The sequence below is a fragment of the Pseudopipra pipra genome, chromosome 3, assembly GCF_036250125.1.
Source record: "Pseudopipra pipra isolate bDixPip1 chromosome 3, bDixPip1.hap1, whole genome shotgun sequence".
NCBI lineage: Eukaryota > Metazoa > Chordata > Aves > Passeriformes > Pipridae > Pseudopipra > Pseudopipra pipra.
In genome coordinates, this window is record NC_087551.1 from 50,610,452 (window position 1) to 50,617,224 (window position 6,773).

The 6,773-nt window shown below is 39.8% G+C and overlaps 1 long non-coding RNA gene across 1 annotated transcript; it reads left to right on the top strand.

Moving 5' to 3' along the window:
- The first annotated feature begins 1,834 nt into the window (after positions 1-1,834).
- On the top strand, positions 1,835-6,209 carry LOC135412520 (uncharacterized). Its single transcript, XR_010429716.1, has 2 exons — positions 1,835-2,139; positions 6,002-6,209. It is a non-coding gene; the product is annotated as an uncharacterized LOC135412520 (long non-coding RNA).
- Positions 6,210-6,773: the final 564 nt, after the last annotated feature.

Here is a 6,773-nt window from a genome sequence, read left to right on the forward strand (position 1 = left end):
CATTGTCTTCACCACTGTCTCACCTAGGGCCCCAGTAATGCTTCCTGTGCTTTCCTACCAGGAAACACTATTGTATGTGAGATCCCAAACACTTTATAAAGTGCTTTCAGCCTTAGCATTCGTATCAGCACTTTGTAAAACACATGGGGATGGAAACACACATGCCAAATTCTTCGAGCAGTGAGACTGATTAGTAATTCAAGGTTCATCCTGAGGAAATGCTTGCTCTTATAAAGTAGTGGGCTGCTAACACTCATGTTTGAGCAGCCTTCATTGCTCAGGGACTCGGACACATACTGTGAAATCTGTACATACCACCATGTGTTTTTGAGGTTGGTGGGTGGACATGTGCCCATTACAGAGACTAGCTATACAAATGCTCAATAATTAAGCAGTTAGTGGACTCCTACACATTTGTAAGGTACACAAGGCTCATGGAGAGCCTGCCAAGTTCCTCAAGAAGTAATAGTTCATGACACTCTTGAGATATCTGCCAGATGCCGACACAGTGTTGTGAAGTTCCTATTTCAGGACATAATTTTAAAAATACTTCTAGCTCAGGATTTAGATGCCAAAAAGCATTTGTGTATGAATTGTAATGTAAACCATAAACCCAAGAGGAAACACCAGAGCCTTCTCCTTTTGTAGATACCTTGTGACTAAGGAGAGTTAAGAAAATATTCCTTTATTGGCAACAAAACAAATACATTTTATTGTCCCATATGTGCAAAATGAAACAACCAATTAACATATATCTGGCAAAGAAAGAATATTTTTATCTTCCAGCATTGCCCACACATCCCAAAATTTATATTGATTTGTGAGTAGCGCACAGAGGGCAGATGGTGAACACTCTGCTGAGCACCAAGTTTGGCTGACAAGAAGGCATGGCAGTTTTAATAACAGCATCAGCAATTCAGCTCAGCATGAATTTTCTCACATTTCTGGCACTCACATTGGGAATGCTCAGTGGCCTAGCAAAAGCTTTAACAAAGTTGCTTTCATATCATCAACTGGCTGGCATAATCACTCTCACACTACTAACATAATCTCATCCTTTCAGTAGACATCAAAATTAATTGCAGTAGAAAAGCAGTCCCAAGAAGAGACACTTGTCTTCTTTGACTCACATAGGATCTACATTTGTAGATCTAAGTTCTATAAAAAGTGGGCACTTGTGTGTGTTGTGTGTTTTCAGCATATTGGCCCTTGGAAGCAGGCTTCTTTGGACCTCATGGAAATTATGCATGTTAGTATACTCCACACTGACCTGTGAGGCACATAAATATGGAGCTCTGGTTTCCCACATATCTGCAACTTCTGTCTCTTGTGGTCTTCACCAAAATAACACTGTCTTCTTCTTGGCCTCTTAAGACTTCCCCATGACAATATTCCCAGATTCTTCCTATGTCCCCAGAATGATTCCTTCTCTGGTTCTCTTAAGCGTCTGCTTCATCCTAGGCCCTTAGCATTTTCCCTCATAGTGGTAACTTCACTTTATCCTGCTCCTCAACTCAAATATTTCCTCATAGTTTCATTATTTACCATTTTTGTCTGATAGGTGAGCAGGAGGTTATGTGTATAAGGACAAGGCTAGAGCTGCATGCCCACCAAAGCTGTAGGTACTGGCTGGCTTCTTCTTGCCTCTTCCTTGGTAAATGGAACTGGACTGATTTGGGCATTTTTCTTTCTCCCTTTCCTCTTCCAGCATGGATTGCTGTGAAATTAGTTTTAAGAGGCTGCTGTTCTCAAACATGGTTGGAACTGACCACCAGGTTCAAGAGTACCTGAGAGTACCTGGGGAAAGAGCTGTTAGATGGAAGGGCTTTGCATAAGCTCTTGTTCCTCTACACTCTTGAACTATTAAGTGAGATTAAGTGCTCAGGGAGTGGAGTTATTTAACCTCTCTCATATTATAAATTCATCCAACAACAACTGCAATGGTGTATTAAGTGTATTTAAAAACATAATAAAACACTTTACCTTCTGTTTTCAGAACTGCAGTGCAAGATCAGCATTTTACCCTGGGTAGTGATAAGAAAGAGCTTTTGAACACCCATTACACTGCACAAGTGTGTGGGGAACTGCTCCTCATTAATTTAGAGTGGAGGGAATTTTTGAACCCTGGAAGACAGACTAGTAAGTGTAGTTTGAATGTGCCTCTCTCCTTTCCTCTTTTCACTGTTTTTGCATTGACCTAACGTATAAACAGTTTTCCAAGATCTCTGTTAGCAAGCAGGGTTTAGTGTGCGAGCACCAATCTGTATATTATGGGAGCTTAGAGGCCTTTGGCTGCAGAAAAAAATGGTTTTAAAAGCAGTAACAATAATAAAAGGACCGTAGTACAATAATAGATTTGAAAGCTTATACTGTGAATGATGCAGTGGATGAGAGTTGATGATATAGGTGAAGTACTTTGTGAGCTGTTGGGAGCAAAGCAGGTCCTGATTATTTCATTGACAGAGGTGGGTTGTGGGGGCAGCTGACACCACATAGAAGTTGGAGCTTTCAATCTATCCATGATTACTGCGGTGCTTGGGAGGGTGCAGCAGCAGCGCTGTCAGTCACAGGCTGGATAAGGGAACGGGGAGAGCCTATATTTGTATATTCAGTAGAGCTTTGCACTGACTAACCTAAATGCTGTTGTGATGAATATAATAGTAATTAACTCAAATGGGAAATTAAGAAGAAGAAAAAAAAGAAAAGGAAAAGGGGGGCCCCTAATAAAAGGAATTCTAAAGAGATCTGCATGACCCTGACAGAAGATACCAAGGCCCAGATCCTCAGAGCTGTTCAAATCAGAGTCAGGAGGCTGAATAACTTTTAAGATCTCAACCACAGCCCAGGGGGACAGAAAAGGAGCTACAAGCTACAAGCTGCTTCTTGACAGACTGCTTTTCTTTCATTCTGAGAGGAAGCATGAAAGGCTGATCTGTCAATATTTTTCAGGATGTTCATGCTATTGCGAATTTCTCTTGCTTTTGTTTACTGTATCATGATATTTGCATTCTGTTTTACATGTGGTATATGCATTGAAACTAACTTGAAATTCTAGAGGTTTCTTTGCCTGGTTGCCCAAATACAGCAGACTTGTTTGGCACACTGAAGAAAAATTAAAAACGCTTTGGCTGTAACTCCCTGCCATAATCAAATCAAGACCTTGATTTCCTCAAACTCGAGCTCCTTGTTAGGACCACACTTTAGCAGCAGTGGTTTATGTCTCTAAGACAGAATAGTTATTATTAGCTAAAGGCAAAACACATTCAGTCAATCAGTTTCTGGTTTGGAGATGTTATGGATGGCATGTAAAGTGAAGTACTGACAACTGACAAAATAACACAGCAATGAAATTCTATTCATAAATTCGTGCTGACTAGTTTCCAAGCTATTGTTAATGGCAACTTCTTCATGGATGTCAACAAGGCAGGAATGGGAAGGCAGAAAAACAAGATAAACTAAACTTGAATGTGCATACAGAGAGAAGCACATGCACGTGTTTATTTTTACAAGTGAGATAATGCCATGTCCATTCTAAGTGCCACTTTTCTGCTGTTCCATCTGTACAAAGGACTCTTAAAGCAATTATGAAAAAATACAGGAGATGAAGGGAGGAGCAAGGGAGTATATGACCCAAGAGAATTGGATAAATCATGTGGACACATACTGTGTGGGTAGTTTGAGCTGGCTCACAGGCAGCACAAGATGAGTCTGTCCAGCAGAGCATGCTACTTTGTGCTCTATCCCCTGGCTTTAATGTTCCACAAACATCCTGCTGCTCTCAAACGGCTGTAAGGATGGTTTTGAAAGCGTAAGCCAAAGATAAGCAATACAAAGGTGTCCACAAGCAGGCAGAGCAAAATCTTGAAAGATCTGAACTTTTGCCATTCATCTTAATGGCATGTTATTATTTAAATCGTGCAGCAAGATACAATTTAGTGTTGCTAACTATTTCATTGCTTGTTAAAACTGGCAAGGTAAAACTGGACTGACAACTGATAGGAAGATATACACTAGTCACTCTCACTGGCATCTCATTTTGGCCTTGCATCACAGTAACATTTTTATGAGTTTCATATTTGCATTATAAAGGATTGTCTTGAAACTCTTTGCTATGAAATAAGCTGATATTCTGACTGTTCTGCTCTTTACCTGGCAACCTGCCTTTACATTACAATTTGATGTTACTGTGACCATGAGATGATAAAATTAAGCCCCTAAGAAAAGAAAGACAGGGTGATAATATTGGTCTTTAGGAGAGCAGATTTCATCTTCTTCAGTATACCATGGGATGCTGCCACAGAGCACTTTAAAGGAGCTTCGCATTTTTTGATCTTCAAGAAGAGTCTTCTTGGAGGAGGAATACTCAGAAATTAGTAGTCCTGGCAGGGGACTGGCTTGGGAACTGGTACCTCCTGACTGAAATGAAATGCATACTTTGAGGTTTTCCAAACTTAGCTGGATGAAGCTTTAAGTACTCTGAAAGTTACCCCTGTTTTGCGCAGCAGAGATGCAGTGGTCCAAAGTCCCTTCCAACTAAAATTGGTTTTATGTTTATGCCGTGCCTTAATAGGTACGCATTAAAAAGGCATATTCTTTTCAGATAACAAATGGAAAACTCCCAGCCATTCTTTGAACTGGATATGCTGCTGCCAAGTAAAAAAGAAAAATCTGTCTGATAGTCAAATACGATGATGATGAGCCCAGTACAGATGATTCTGGGTTTGCAAACTGAGTAATTGTGTAGTGTTTTAGGCAACAGAAATGATCACTTTGCCTTTCTGTGCAAGAATGGTATTACAAGACCAGTCCCATCATCTTTAACTGTCTGAATAAGCCTTTTGATTCATCTGTTCATTCTTCCAATGACCTTTTTCCTATACTGCTTATTCTGATTCCCCACTTGATTGTAATTACAAGTAATTACAATACAATGGGATTGTATTACAATCCCCTTCTTGATTGTAATACAACCAAGATATAAATCTCATGTGACAGCAAAGATCAGTAAGAGTCATGCAAGTAAATGCAGACAAAAAAGTTGATGTGTGCTTTGTACAGCACTGTATCTTGGTTATTCTGAAAATTTTAAGGCAGATTCTGTGTTGTTTCACTAGAGGAAGCATGTTTCTTCCCCAGGTAAAAACAGCGTGCAGATGTTTGAAGGCAGGACATAGGTGTCTGTCACAATGTTGCAAGGCATTTTGACAAAGGGTGGCATTTAGAAATGCTAATTTCTTGCTACTCTACTGAACACAGGTGTGTTCCTCACAACCTAAGATGGTGTGAGGGGACTCCAAGCTGGCTAGAATGTTGGGGCAGATCTAGCTAAACCTTTTGCTTAAACTGGGCATTCTGAAGACTGCAAAAGAGCTCTTAAACTCAAATCCAAGTTTTATTTTAACAGAAATTAGATCCCATAGCTTTAAAAACAGATAAAACTAAAAGTGAGACAGAAGAGAAATTAGGCATTTGGAAACTGAATTCTTTCTTGCCCACTATGTCCTGGCAGAAAGGGTCCTTTTTTTCAGGCTTCCTCCCAGTGTAGCAGCTCAGGAACTTTCTGTATTGCAATAGAACCTCCTCTGAGAAGATTCTTGAAACTGTAGACAATATCATTCACCCCACCACTGAGGCTTGGTTGTGTACCTGTTTTTCTGAGCACTTTGCCAGTCTCTGAGTTCTCACACCCTCAGCATAGCCTCCTACACACTTTAGTCAATGATGAAGTATTTTGATTGCTATTTAATTGGATTTCTATATTATACATTAACAAAAAAAACTCACATGAAGAATGAAAGAAGCTGATAAGAGGGGAATCATCTGGGAGGGGTGTAGAGGATATAAACCATCAAAGAAAGTTTGTTTTAAGACCAGCTTGGCACTGAACATGTGGTGAAAGTGCATTATGTAAAGAAAAGTCTCTGGCGAAGTTTTTAGGGTTGGTTTCTTCATTGTTTTCTTTTTATTAACTTTAATGTTTAATACATTATAAATTGCATAGGGTATGATTGGAAGAACTGACCCATCGAGGAGATGGTTGTGCTTATCAGAGAAGGACAGAATAATGAAGTTCTTCAGAATGGGCTTCTGGAGACAAGAGATAAAGAAGCATCAATCACTGGCAGAAAGACAAACTGAAACAGAGAGGTGATCTTACCATATGATATGACGTTTTGTAGCAATATTATAAATACTGTAAGAAATTTCAATCTATATCGTACATAGACTCTTCTAGAAACGTAAGTTGCATGTAGAAATTATCTGGTAAATATATGTTAACATAAAAATGTAACTTTGCTCACGGGCACTCTTTAGTGAAAAACTACAAGAGACGTACAAGTGTTTTTCACAGACTTAGTTCATTCAGTTTAATGCCATGTAATGCCACTGGTTACTGGAAGTCTGTTCTAGCCCCCCAGTCTTGGCTCTTACCTATTTTTAATCTGGAAAGTACTAAAGAGTCTATCAGTACCTATTTAAAGCAATGGCTCCAAATGGGCAAGAGAGAGAAAAGTATACAAATATCTTTTTTTTTCTTTTGCTTTTGAAAGGACTGTTAGAAAATGGTGCAGATATTTTGGGCATTCCACTCTGTGCCACAGACAGTTGTGCAAAGGGGAACCCAGGCCCATCTCCAGGTCTGAAAGAAGCACAGATCTGTGACTGTACAGCTCACCAGAACAGATACTGCTCCACCAGTGGTTGTGGTGTCAAGACAGAGATTTGGTCAGGCAAGAGACATGGTGGGTTCCTGGCAGTTTATACAGGCAGGT